Source organism: Petromyzon marinus, chromosome 62 (assembly GCF_048934315.1).
Source record: "Petromyzon marinus isolate PM22_M1 ecotype Great Lakes invasive population chromosome 62, UKy_Petmar_22M1.pri1.0, whole genome shotgun sequence".
Taxonomy (NCBI): domain Eukaryota; kingdom Metazoa; phylum Chordata; class Hyperoartia; order Petromyzontiformes; family Petromyzontidae; genus Petromyzon; species Petromyzon marinus.
Genome location: NC_133728.1, coordinates 4,380,128 through 4,394,776, shown reverse-complemented (window position 1 = coordinate 4,394,776; position 14,649 = coordinate 4,380,128). Strand labels below are relative to the sequence as shown.

The 14,649-nt window shown below is 53.5% G+C and overlaps 1 long non-coding RNA gene across 1 annotated transcript; it reads left to right on the top strand.

Annotated features, from left to right (window-relative positions):
• Positions 1–204: 204 nt before the first annotated feature.
• LOC142906258 (uncharacterized) lies at positions 205–4,813 on the top strand. Its single transcript, XR_012930100.1, has 2 exons — positions 205–525; positions 652–4,813. It is a non-coding gene; the product is annotated as an uncharacterized LOC142906258 (long non-coding RNA).
• Positions 4,814–14,649: the final 9,836 nt, after the last annotated feature.

The following is a 14,649-nucleotide window of genomic DNA, read 5'->3' as shown; positions in this document are numbered from 1 at the left end:
TCCCGCGCACCGGACGAGCCGAGTTTGGACCACGCCACACACGAGGGGGGGAGGAGGAGAGGGGACGGGCTTCCAGATTCCGTAGCCCGGATAAGCGACCCGCGACCGAGCCCGCCCTCGCTATTGGCTCGCGCGCGGTCACGTGCGGCGCCGCGGGCCAATGGCGAGCGCGTAAACAGCCGGCGACGCCTATCCGCGCTGGGGATTGTGGAGAGTCGCTTCCGCTACCGCCGCCGCCGCCACTTACTTGGGGGGGTCCGTGGGGTGTCGCTGAGGCGGCGGCGGCGGCGGCCGTCGTCGGGTTGAGTCGGCGGGGTCGGCGGGGTCAGCGGGGCGACGTCTCTGCGTGGCGGGCCGAGGCGCCTCGCCCGCGGCTCATTTAACAGAAGGCGCCCGCCCGCCCGCCTGCCGCGATGGAAGTTTCGCGGTTGTGGTGGCGTGGTGGTGGCGCCGCAGCGGCGGGGGGTGGCGGTCAGCGCTCGTCAGTTTTAGCGGTGGGGGTTTTGTATTTTTGAGGAGAAAGAGGTGGGGATGGACTTACGCCACAACAACAACAACACTCGCCACAACAACAACACGCACCACCACCACCCCCCCCCCCCCCCGGAGAGAAACTAAATTATGTCCCCCCCTACCCACCCTACCCACAAGGATCCGTCACCATCCACCCCGCTCGCCTCTGCGCGACACGACGGGGGACGCCGCGGGGGACGTTCGCGGAGTTGCAGCCGGACGCGCGTCACCCCCCCCACCACCACCCTACCCTCACACGCGGGAAGACGCGGCGTCGTGACGTCACCGCGTAGGTAACGTGGTGACGTCACCCAACGTCGTCGTGAACGGCCGTCGCGGCGGATAATCCCGCCGTGACGGCGACGCGCGCGTGCGCGCCGACGGCCGGCGTGGTGAGGTCACAGCGTGGGTGGGTAACGTGGTGACGTCACCCAACGTCGTCGTGACGTCACCGAGGCGGGTAACGTGGTGACGATCGCCAAACGTCGTCGTGAACGCTGGCGGCGGATATCCCGCCGTGACGGCGACGCGCGCGCGCGCCGACGGCCGTCGTCGTGACGTCACCGAGGCGGGTAACGTGGGTGATGTCATGAAACGTCGCGGGGGGGCGGATATCCTGCCGTGACGTCACTGCGCACGCACGATGACGAACCCTACGTCGTGACGTCACCACGCAGGCGGGCTTCGCGAAACGTGGTGACGTTGCACGCGCGAGCTGAAGCAAAAACGCGGTGACATCACCACGTTCTTTTGGGGGTGGGCTGGCATTTACGTGGTTGACATCACCACGTTTACGGAGCTGGATACACGTGGTGACGTTCCAAAGTGTGCCGTTGAGAGGCTACTGCCCGAAACGTCGCCTCATTTTCAGGCCACAGTGTTGCTCACGACTGTGTCCGGGGTTTTAGCGTGATGTGCGTCTGGGTAGATGATGTCACCAACATTATCATGAGCCGTGATCGATCCGCTGCTGGATGAAGCCGAATTTCTGTCGCCCAATCCGTCTATCCACGTCATCACGTCAAACGCGTGACGTCACGCCTCTGCTTATATTTCAAAATCGACGTCGTCTCGTTGTCCAATACGTCATCGCGCATCCCCTTTTGGCATGCGTCTGACGTCATCGCGTCGGCACGGTGACGTTTAGCCACGCGGCGCGCGTCACGCCTGATCGTGCACGGAGATTCGTCACAACCACGGGCGACGCCCACGACGTCATCACGTCGGCGCGATGACGTCAGATACAGCGGGGGAATATTTAAAGTCTGAAATTCTGCATGGCTGTGGGCATTCCTGTTTGTCAGTGCTCTACGTTATTACAAACCGATTCACATCTTATTGGTAACCCCGTGCCCCTGATAAATCTCAACGCTCATTCTACAAAAACCCATCGCAAGGGAGAAACACAGATAGACAATCCTCACTACTACACTCACAACAACAACCGAGATTCGCTGGCAGGAGGTGCCAAGCTATGTGCACCTTGAGGCCACGTGAAGTGTCGAATGCCCGCTGGCAGGTCACGGGGCAGACCCAGCAGGTGCCACAGGTCGACTGAGATGACTGAGATGACCGGCTGATGCACCACCTGTGCCCCCTACTGTGCCAACTTGCTGTGCTTTAGCCACCCGGCGCTCCGCTCGTTGTTGTGAGCGTCGCTCCTCCGCCCTCCGTTGTTGTTGGAGGGCGACTGCCTCCAACTGCCCAGTAGCGTCCTTCACGAGCCTCCTCCACAGAGGCCGATCTTGACACCGCTGGTACCAGTCATCGGCAAGTCCACTCAGCTCCACGTCCTCCTGTACCACATCACTCCATCTCTTCTCTAGCCCGTGCAGCGCCCGTTTAGCCCCCTCGATCCGGCCGAACAAAAGCTGTTTCGGCATGCGGTGGCTGGGCATGCGGGCGACATGACCCAGCCAACGCAGCCTTGCCTGCCGGAGGAGCTCACCGATGGGACCGTGCCCAGATATTTCAAGGATTTGTGAGCTCCTCACACAATCCAGCCTGGTTAAACCCAGGATGGATCGTAGGCAGGCCAGCCTAAATGTTTCTAACCGGCGAAGATGCTCCATTAGGGGGGTCCACATACACAAACTCACTCACCCACACACTCACTCACCCACACACTCATCCATACAATCACTCACCCACACATTCACTCACCCACATACTCACCCACACACTCACTCACCCACACAATCACTCACCCACACATTCACTCACCCACGTACTCACCCACACACTCACCCACACACTCACTCACCCACACACTCACCCACATTCACTCACCCATACACTCACTCACCCACACACACACTCACCCACATTCACTCACCCATACACTCAATCACCCACACACTCACTTACCTATAGACTCACTCACGCACACACTCACTCACCCACAGACTCACTCATCCACACTCACCTACACACTCACCCACACACTCACCCACGGACTCACTCACCCGCACACTCACCCACTCACCCACACACTCACTCACCCACCCACTCACTCATCCACACTCACCTACACACTCACCCACATTCACTCACACACCCACACACTCACTCACCCACAAACTAAGTCACCCACACACTCTCATACCTGTCAACCCCTTATACTTTATTACAGACCAATTCACACCTTATTGGTTACCCTGTGCCCCTACAAACACGAACGACTTATTTTTTTGCCCGTATTGAAACAGCTGTACGCCGCATGGACCTAAAAACTAAAATTTAAATGACCACGGCTGATGACGATGGGTTAGGCGACTGAGCGCCATGCCTACCGGGGTTGCTCCAGGCCACTGCGGAACCTCCAGCCAACCCAGTTGTGCTACACTGCTATGCTCCCCCGAAACTTCGCCAACCCGCACTGACCAGCGTGGTGAAGTATGGTCAAAACCATCCCCCCCCCCCATCTCCACCACCACCCCAAATTCCCACTCCATAATCGAAAGGCGTGGGGGAGGCATTCATCCAGCAGTGGATTGACCACGGCTGATGATGCTGACGCTGTGTACATCGCGAAGCAGAGGGCAGGGTAGTGACGTCGACTGTTGCACTGTACTTCTATGTTTTCCCGCGAAGCGTCGACTGCCACCAAGTGGCGGTGACGTCACGACGGCGCTCGTGCCAGGCTAGGTGCACTTTGAGTCCAAGTGAAGTGTCGAAGGCTCGCTGACAGGAGGTCACGGGAGTAGTCCCAGGTGACATTGGTTGACTGAGATGAACTGGCAGATGCGCACCAGCTGTGTCTCCCCACTGTGCCAGGCTAGGTGCAGGAGGTCACGTGACAGACCCAGGTGCCTTGTGTTGACTTAGATGAACTGGCAGATGCGCACCAGCTGTGTCTCCCCACTGTGCCAGGCTAGGTGCAGGTCACGTGACAGACCCAGGTGCCTTGTGTTGACTGACTGAGATGACCGGCAGATGCACCACCTGTGTCTCCCCACTGTGCCAGGCTAGGTGCAGGAGGTCACGTGACAGACTCAGGTGCCTTGTGTTGACTGAGATGACTGGCAGATGCACCACCTGTCTCCCACTGTGCCAGGCTAGGTGCAGGTCACGTGACAGACCCAGGTGCCATGGATTGACTGACTGAGATGACCGGCAGATGCACCACCTGTCTCCCCACTGTGCCAGGCTAGGTGCAGGAGGTCACGTGATAGACCCAGGTGCCTTGTGTTGACCGACTGAGATGACCGGCAGATGCACCACCTATGTCTCCCCACTGTGCCAGGCTAGGTGCAGGAGGTCACGTAACAGACCCAGGTGCCTTGTGTTGACTAAGATGACCGGCAGATGCACCACCTGTGTCTCCCCACTGTGCCAGGCTAGGTGCAGGAGGTCACGTGACAGACCCAGGTGCCTTGTGTTGACCGACTGAGATGACCGGCAGATGCACCACCTATGTCTCCCCACTGTGCCAGGCTAGGTGCAGGTCACGTGACAGACCCAGGTGCCTTGTGTTGACCGACTGAGATGACCGGCAGATGCACCACCTGTGTCTCCCCATTGTGCCCTAGGTGCAGGAGGTCACGTGACAGACCCAGGTGCCTTGTGTTGACTGAGATGACCGGCAGATGCACCACCTGTCTCCCACTGTGCCAGGCTAGGTGCATGAGGTCACGTGACAGACCCAGGTGCCATGGGTTATTTGTCACACGGATAAACCAACAAGACAGGCAGGCGGACAGAGACCCAGGCAGGCGGACGGAGCTGATTCATCAAAACCGCTTTTCAACGTCGGTTGCATAAGCGACGATCAAATAGAGGCCACCACGAACCTCGTTTACCAAGTTGTTTTGTTGTTGTCGTTTAATTCTGGAACGCAGAATGAGCGCGCGTGTGAGTGTGTGTGATAGTCGTGTGTGTGATAGTCGTGTGTGTGTGATAGTAGTGTGTGTGTGTGATAGTCGTGTGTGTGATAGTAGTGTGTGTGTGTGATAGTGTGTGTGTGTGATAGTCGTGTGTGTGATAGTAGTGTGTGTGTGAAAGTAGTGTGTGTGATAGTAGTGTGTGTGTGAGTGATAGCAGTGTGTGTGTGATAGTGTGTGTGTGTGAGTGTTGTGTGATAGTAGTGTGTGTGATAGTAGTGTGTGTGTGAGTGTGTGTGATAGTAGTGTGTGTGATAGTAGTGTGTGTGATAGTCGTGTGTGTGTGAGTGTGTGATAGTCGTGTGTGAGTGTGTGATAGTCGTGTGTGTGTGTGATAGTAGTGTGTGTGTGTGATAGTCGTGTGTGTGACAGTAGTGTGTGTGTGAGCATGTGTGATAGTCGTGTGTGTGTGATAGTCGTGTGTGTGTGATAGTCGTGTGTGTGATAGTCGTGTGTGTGTGATAGTCGTGTGTGTGTGATAGTAGTGTGTGTGTGTGAGTGTGTGTGATAGTCGTGTGTGTGTGTTCCCGTGTGTGTGTGATAGTAGTGTGTGTGTGATAGTCGTGTGTGTGTGAGAGTAGTGTGTGTGTGTGATAGTAGTGTGTGTGTGATAGTCGTGTGTGTGTGTTCCCGTGTTTAACATTACATGCATCGGTGCGTCACGCTGTAGAGGGGGTGGGGGGGTAGACTACAGCCCACGCACCCACCACAACCACCCACCACAACCACCACAACCACCCACCACAAACACCCACCACAACCACCAACTACAACCACCCACCACACCCAACCACCAGCACAAGCACCAACCCCCAGCCACCACCACCAACCCCCAGCCACCACCACCACCAACCCCCAGCTACAACAGCCACCACCACCAACCCCCAGCCACCACCGCCACCACCACCACCAATCCCCAGCCACCACCACCAACCCCCAGCCACCACCGCCACCACCACCAACAACCCCCAGCCACAACAGCCACCACCACCAACCCCCAACCACCACCACCATCACCAACCCCAGTCACCACCGCCACCACCATCACCGCCATCACCGCCGCCACCTGGATTTGCATTTTGCATTTGTCATATTGTTGACTCGTTCTCTACAGTCTCGCCATCATCACCACCACCACCACCAACGGCGGCCATTCGTCACGAATTGGCGGTGACGTCACCACGGCACTTGTGCCAGGCCAGGTGCACTTTAAGGCCACGTGATGTCGAAGGTTCGCTGCTGGTAGGTCACGGGACAGACCCAGGCGGTGCCATTGGTTGGCCGATTGAGAGGACTGGCCGATCCACAACCTGTGCCAACTTTCTGTGTTTTAACCGCCCGGCACTCTGTTCGTTGTTGTGAGCGTCACCACCACCAACCACTACGGCCGGCGTCTGGCTCAAGGTCTCCTCGTCCCCTTGTTAGCTGACCTCTGGGTGCCACTCCAATGCCGGTCTCGGTGACATGACCTCCTCCTCCACCCTGCACACCACGTGACCCACCCATCACTACCTCCTCCACCCTACACACCACGTGTCCCACCCATCACTACGTCATCCACCCTGCTCCCCACGTGTCCCACCCATCACTACCTCCTGCACACCACGTGACCCATCCATCACTACGTCATCCACCATGCACACCACGTGTCCCACCCATCACTACGTCATCCACCATGCACACCACGTGTCCCACCCATCACTACCTCCTACACCCTGCACACCACGTGTCCCACCCATCACTACCTCCTCAAATCTACACACCACGTGTCCCACCCATCACTACCTCCTCCAAGCTACACACCACGTGTCCCACCCATCACTACCTCCTCCAAGCTACACACCACGTGCCTCACCCATCACGACCTCTTTCCAAACCGCACACGAAAGGGCTTTACTCTTTCTGGCTAAATAAAACAGTTGTGTTGCGATGTTCAAACACCAAATAGCTTCAACCTTTCCCAAGGAACCAAGTTCCAACGTTAACTACACGCGGTACTTCTGTGGTGAACATGCAAACGACCCACGGCTCTGATAATTATATAATGGGCATTGTCTTTGAAACTGATTGGCCTACACCAGAGGCATCAGCAGCCTTCATTGGGGCCTCGTCTCACCAACCAGTGTCAGATCAGAGGACAACGCCAAAAAGCGACCAGTACAAAGACAATGCCACATAATGCACTGGTTTACAAATGTGTTTAGACGTCGTCTGCTTCAGAGATGAAATGCGCTGTTTACGATGGATTTTGACGCGCTCAATTCAATTATGACAATAAAGAACAACTGATTGCCTACTGTTTCCCAAGATATTTAAGTTTTTTTTACATTTACGTCTATGAATATTGCGGAGATAAGAGTTTGACTCACTCTTAAATTGTGAAGCTACGTTTTTTCACGTGTTTATCGTTGCTTTACATGATAACACGTCACCTGTCCTGTTCACGTAACACTTTAAAACAAAATCGGCAAAAGGGTTGCATAGATCAAATGTATTGTGAAACAAAAGGCAAAAAAAACTATGATGCATATATAACGACATAGTGTAGTCCATATTCAGTGTCTACTCGACGTTTCTCGGCCTGTCTCTTGCATTAAACAAATGGAGCATCTCCTGCCACTGTCCAGGAATAGCCTTGCAAGCATTGATGGGGCTCCATTTGCGCCGATAGCGTTTCTCCGTTGTCGCAACGTCCTGGGTGAAATCGCTCGCCATGCCGGTCGCTCGCTGCTCCCCGCTAGTTCGGTGGGGGGGGGGGGGAAAAATCAAAATGAGAGTCTCAAAAAAAAGTATCTTGAGTGACATGTTGCAACCAAGGCTTTTGCCTGCCTCGACGTTGTCCAGCCAACTCCCTGCAGTTGTCTGCTTTGTTGTTTCCGAGAACATTTCGTTGCCACTAACTGGAGAGGCTTTCCACGCCGTCTTTTCCTTGCCACGCATTGCGCTTTCAAAATGCATCGTTCTCGATTGGAAGCTTTCGTGACTGCAGGAATCCATGCTCTTTGGTTCTGTCGGTAAAGTCATCACGCTTTCTACCCACGTGACTTTTACCGAAAGACAAAGGAGTGCAAATGCATCATCTCTCGAAGAAATTTCACGAATCCGAGGACCAACAGGAGACACCTTCCTTGATCTCAGCTTCACTGAACCTCGGGACATTTCCCACGGAGGTGGTGCTTGAAAGCTGCTCGTGTTTTGTCCGTGGCTTTGACAAAGGTCTTCATCAGACCCAGCTTGATGTGTAAAGGGTGGTAACAAAATCTTCCTTGATTCAACAAGTGGTGGATGCTGAGCACTTTTCATCCCAGGCTCCAATGACCGTGGGAGTGGCCAATCTGTCTTGATGTAGTGGGAGTCTCTCGCACGTCTATCCCATTCGCAGAGAAAACAGCGGTGCTTTGTGTGTCGAGACTAGCAGACCAAGCAAGACAGCAACAACCTTCGAATCGCCACAAAGTGCCACTGATGTTGGTCATAGTTTATGCACCTCAAAAGTTGTTTCATGTTGTCATAGGTTTTCTTCATATGGACTGCATGACCAACTGGAATTGATGGCAAAGCATTGCCATTATGCAGCAAAACAGCTTTAAGACTCATCTTCGATGAATCAATGAACAGTCTACATTCATCTGGATCATGAACGATGTTCAGGGCTGCCATCACACCATCGATGTTGTTGCAGGCTACAAGATCACCTTCCATGAAGTAAGAAATGGGACAATATCCTTTTGACGGTCACGGAACATGGAAACCCTTTCACATCACCTGCCAGGAGATTCTACTGTTGCAGTCTGCGGCCCAACAGCTCTGCCTTAATCTTGGGTAGTTCTGAATCCCTGACAAGGTCTTTCAGCTCACCTTGTGTTATGAGGTGTGGTTCAGAGGAGGCGAATGGGAGACAATCTGGGTCATGTGACCTTGATGGTTCAGGACCAGAAGTTTCATCCTCTTCCACGTCTGACTCAAGTGAGAATGATTCTGGTGCATCAGGAACCGGTAGGTCTTCTCCGTGGGGTACTGGGCGAATTGCCGATGGAATGTTTGGATAATGCACAGTCCACTTTTGTCTTCTTTGACACACCTTTCCCAACTGGAGGCGCCATGCAGAAGTAACAATTGCTGTGATCTGTTGGCACTCACTGGCACTGCAAAAGGCATAGATTTCCTTTTCCTGATCAACCACTGGCGAAGATTTGTTGCACAAGTGTTGCAGCATGTGTGTGGGGCCCACATCTTGTCTTGATCTCCAATTTTGCAGCCAATATAAAGGCGATAGGCTTTCTTAACCAGTGGTTATACTGCGCATTTGTGATGCAAAAGTCACTTCACCACATACATAGCAGAAGTGATCTGCTTTGTTCACACAAGTACGAGGCATTTCTGCTCACTTTGGCTAAACAAAAATGTGTCTCTTTGGAAAATTAAACACTGACAAATAAGAACACGACACTGCATGATTTCTAGAGCTGATATACAGTGAGGGAAAAACGTATTTGATCCCCTGCTGATTTTGCACGTTTGCCCGCTGACAAAGAAATTACCAGTCTATAATTTTAATGGTGGGTTATTTGAACAGTGAGAGACAGAATAACAAAAATCCAGAAAAACGCATGTCAAAAATGTTATAAATTGATTTGCATTTTAATGAGGGAAATAAGTATTTGACCCCTCTGCAAAACATGACTTAGTACTTGGTGGCAAAACCCTTGTTGGCAATCACAGAGGTCAGACGTTTATTGTAGTTGGCCACCAGGTTTGCACACATCTCAGGAGGGATTTTGTCCCACTCCTCTTTGCAGATCTTCTCCAAGTCATTAAGGTTTCGAGGTTGACGTTTGGCAACTCGAACCTTCAGCTCCCTCCACAGATTTTCTATGGGATTAAGGTCTGGAGACTGGCTAGGCCACTCCAGGACCTTAATGTGCTTCTTCTTGAGCCACTCCTTTGTTGCCTTGGCCGTGTTTTGGGTCATTGTCATGCTGGAATACCCATCCACGACCCATTTTCAATGCCCTGGCTGAGGGAAGGAGGTTCTCACCAAAGATTTGACGGTACATGGCTCCGTCCATCGTCCTTTTGATGCGGTGAAGTTGTCCTGTCCCCTTAGCAGAAAAACACCCCCAAAGCATAATGTTTCCACCTCCATGTTTGACGGTGGGGATGGTGTTCTTGGGGTCATAGGCAGCATTCCTCCTCCTCCAAACACGGCGAGTTGAGTTGATGCCAAAGAGCTCAATTTTGGTCTTATCTGACCACAACACTTTCACCCAGTTGTCCTCTGAATAATTCAGATGTTCATTGGCAAACTTCAGACGGGCATGTATATGTGCTTTCTTGAGCAGGGGGACCTTGCGTGTGCTGCAGGATTTCAGTCCTTCACGGCATAGTGTGTTACCAATTGTTTTCTTGGTGACTATGGTCCCAGCTGCCTTGAGATCATTGACAAGATCTTCCCGTGTAGTTCTGGGCTGATTCCTCACCGTTCTCATGATCATTGCAACTCCACGAAGTGAGATCTTGCATGGAGCCCCAGGCCAAGGGAGATTGACAGTTCTTTTGTGTTTCTTACATTTGCGAATAATCGCACCAACTGTTGTCACCTTCTTACCAAGCTGCTTGGCAATGATCTTGTAGCCCATTCCAGTCTTGTGTAGATCTACAATCTTGTCCGACATCCTTGGACAGCTCTTTGGTCTTGGCCATGGTGGAGAGTTTGGAATCTGATTGATTGCTTCTGTGGACAGGTGTCTTTTATACAGGTAACAAGCTGAGATTAGGAGCACTCCCTTTAAGAGTGTGCTCCTAATCTCAGCTCGTTGACTGTATAAAAGACACCTGGGAGCCAGAAATCTTTCTGATTGAGAGGGGGTCAAATACTTATTTCCCTCATTAAAATGCAAATCAATTTATAACATTTTTGACATGCGTTTTTCTGGATTTTGTTGTTGTTATTCTGTCTCTCACTGTTAAAATAAACCTACCATTAAAATTATAGACTGATCATTTCTTTGTCAGTGGGCAAACGTACAAAATCAGCAGAGGATCAAATACTTTATTCCCTCACTGTAGGGCAATTTGTTCAGCAGAGATGTAAGCCTAGTTATCATTGCATCATCCATAACTTCTAAAAATAACATGATGCAATTCATATCATGTATGACGCAATACCAGGTTCAGATTGCATCATTCATTGTTTTGCTCATAAAGCAAATACTGTCCAAACCCAGTCATAGATTTATTCATAGATCCAAATTTGTATTTGAGTAATTTCCGGTTTTAATTGAGATCCCTTCCCTTTATAACGCACTCCGCCATTCCCAAGTCAAGCGTCGTAAATACACTGACCCAGTAGCTTATCTTGAACACTAGAGCCAATCAACAATTTGAAGCATCATTTTCATTCTCAGCGACCCAGAATTAGTAACGTTGGACTACATTTATTTCGGAAGCATTGCGGCCGTAGATCAGTGTTACTAGAGCCGTGTTTCTTTGCACGTCTGCCACAAAAGCACCGCGTGTGGTTAACGCAGCGATGCCTCACAAACGTTTAATCTATTTGATGTTTGAACATCTAAACGCAACTCCGGTTTCATTGCCAGAAAATGATTACAACACCTATTTTTATGATTTTTGCAATACTTTGATACTGGCAACAAAAAGTTCACGTATTGTAGCTGTCACTCACCCCGAGCTATAAAATGCCCCTTGGCAGTGGCATTGTCCTTGTCCTGTTCGCCTTTTGGCGTTGTCCTCTGGTCTGACACCGGTGGTGAGACCGGGCCCTGAAGAAGGCTGCCGTCTCTGGTGCAGGCCAATCAGTTGCAAAAGACAATGCGTCTTTAATTATTATCAGAGCCGTGTTTATTTGCATGTTCGCCACACGAGTGCCGTGTGCGGTTAATGCGGTAACTTTGTGATTCCCTGCAGAATGTTTCTATTTGCTGTTTCAACATATTAACACAACTCCTGCCGTTTGATTGCCAGAAAGGGGTTAAAACACCTATTTTTTTATTTTTAACGTAGCTGCTTTGTCCACACGTGGCCAAAGTTCGCAGTCGCGTGTAGGGCGTGTCTACAGCGCCCGGTCACGCCCCTCAACCAGCCTGGCCCGCCCCCCTTTTCTGAATAGCTCCACCCCCCCCCGCCCCCAACGTCGGGATTTGTATTGACCAATCACTCGCCCACCTGAACACGCAACCAATTTCAGTCGACGTGCGTTGGTGTATTAGCGATTCGGTTGCGTGCAACTGAGTTGTCTCTAACCAAGTCGCCTATGCAGCCAGTTGCGAGTAGTTGCGTAGAACCTGGTTGTCTCTAACCCAAGTTGCCTCCGCGACCAGTTGCGAGCAAATTGCATGCGAAGAGGTTGTCTTAAACCTGCAGTTGGGCATGCAACCAAGTTTCCTCTGCAATCATGCTGTGCAACCGATTGCTCCGGTGTGGGTCCGATCTTTGAGTAGGCGGAGTGACGTGCTGGGATTGAACCCGGGTCGGTGGCTGGATCGATTTGTAAGGGAGGGATCGAGGTGGAGGCGGTGATGGAGGTGGTGGTGGAGGCGGAGGCGGTGGAGGCAGTGGCGGTGGTGGAGGCAGTGGCGGTGGTGGAAGCAGTGGCGGCGGTGTTGCAAAGCGGAAGAGACTCAAAAGTGATTTCACCTTCGGAACCCCCTACACGTTTCTTACAGAATTTTATATAAAAAATATTCACGTCCGTAGAATCAGCAAATCATTCGCTCTCTCCACGGCCGCCGCATGCGATGGCAAATTTTGTTTCTTTGCTTAGTTAATCGCAGAGGAGGGCGGGGGGGGGGGAGAGAAGTAAAAAAAAACACTTAAGTACAAAGTTTTTCCCGCTCGCGCGCCGTCCGAAGAGGTGACTTCCGGGCAAATGTCGCGGAAACTAAAATAAAAACCGCGACACCACCCACCCACCCACCGCCACTGCCACCAGGACCGCCACCTGGACCGCCACCGCCACCAGGACCGCCGCCGCCGCCGCCGCCGTTACCTGGACCGCCACCGCCACCAGGACCCGCCGGACGCTCCGTGGTAAACTCCCGTTCGACAGGACGCCGACGGGCGCCCGCGGGTTGCGAATGATTATCGTTCACTTGAAACGTTGAAATCGAAAATTTACAAACAAAGCAACAGCAACAAAAAAACCACCCGTCTGTACAACGCGACAGCCGCCGTAGCCGCCGTCGCCGCCGCCGCCGATAGGTCGGATCTTTTTTGAACGAAAATTCTTTTTGGTAAAAAAAACAAAAACCAAAAAAACAAACCGGCGTCGTTATTTATTTTCGTCTTTCTCCGATACACCCGCGAACGTCCCGGGGGCGGACCAACTGTAACCACGGAGGACAGCTCCGCCAGCCCTTTGAGCGAACTAAAAAAATTGTCGCGTGAAAGTCGCCGCTCCCACACCCCCTCCCCGCCCCCCCCCCTCTCCGAAATCCTACCCTTAAAAGTTGCAGCGAATGCTGCGCCAAAAAAAAAGTCCACCGTGCAAGTCGCGCCAAAATGTCCCCCCCCCCCCCACTCTTAAAGTCGCAGCAAAAAATCCCACGTGGAAGTTGCGCAAAGATTCTCGCGTGAAGGTCTCGGGAAAATCTCACGTGGACGATGCGGCCCACCATACCCCCGCCCCCCACCCCCCACCCCCGCTCCGCCTCCTTAAAGTTGCAGCGAACGTTGCGCGAAAAAAAAAAAACCCTCGCTCGGAGGTCGCGCATAAAATCCCGCGTGGAATCTTGCCCCGCTCGGCCTCTCTCGACCGTGAGTGAGGGCAGCCCGACGCAGCTTCAGGCGAAACGCCGGCGCCAAACTTCTGCCTCTTGGGGGGGAGGATCGCTCTCCAACGCTCACCGGGGCGAGCGTGGACGCACGCGGTGAGCGAGCGAACCGGTTCTCACGACCGAGTCGAAGCGGCCATTCGACACGATTTAAAGTGTTTGTGGCGCGTCAGGTGGCTGGAGGTGGGGAGGGGCGGGGGTGGTTGAGGAGGGGGGGGGGGGAGGAGTTTCTGAGCGACGCGACCCAGTTTGGCCGGGATCGTCACGGCGGGGCATTAAAAAAAAAAATCCGCGACGGAAGGACGTCGGCGTTTTCGCGTAGTAAAAATAAAAAATGTATAATCGCCATCATCCGTCCGATCATTTCTCCGCAACCTCCCTCGATCCGGGGGAACCCACCGCGGGCGCCGTCGTTAAGCGCCGATTGGAAAACCCCCGGGCGGCCGGCTGGCCGGCCGGCCAGGAGGGGGATCTTGGGAGGAGGAGGGCGGCGGCGGGGAGGGAGGGGGGGGGAGAGAGAGGAGGCCACCATGCAACCCACGGCCCACAAAAACACCGACGACGGCGTTCCCCCGCGCCACGGATCCGCGCCGGTTTCCACCGGCGCTGGAGGAAGAGACGGTGAGAGGAAGCGCCTTCCTGGCAGAGCCTCCGCAGGCGTCGGCGTCGGCGTCGTACGCACCACGCACCACGCACCACACGTCGAGCTCCTCGAGCTCCGTGCGCAGCCAAACCGCGCCGATCGGAGGCTGCCCGTCGACACGCGGGGCCGCACCGCGGAGGCTCGCGGTTCCAGCCCGGCGGCCAAAGCCCCGTCGCCGACGCCGCTCGCTCCACCGCGGACGTGGAAAGGTTCGACACGGCGAGCCCGGAGGTGTGGTGGGGGCGCCGTGCGTGCCGAACGCGGTCCGAACCGTTTTTGGTAACGCAGTAAAAAAACCTTGGATTTGCGAGGAGCATAA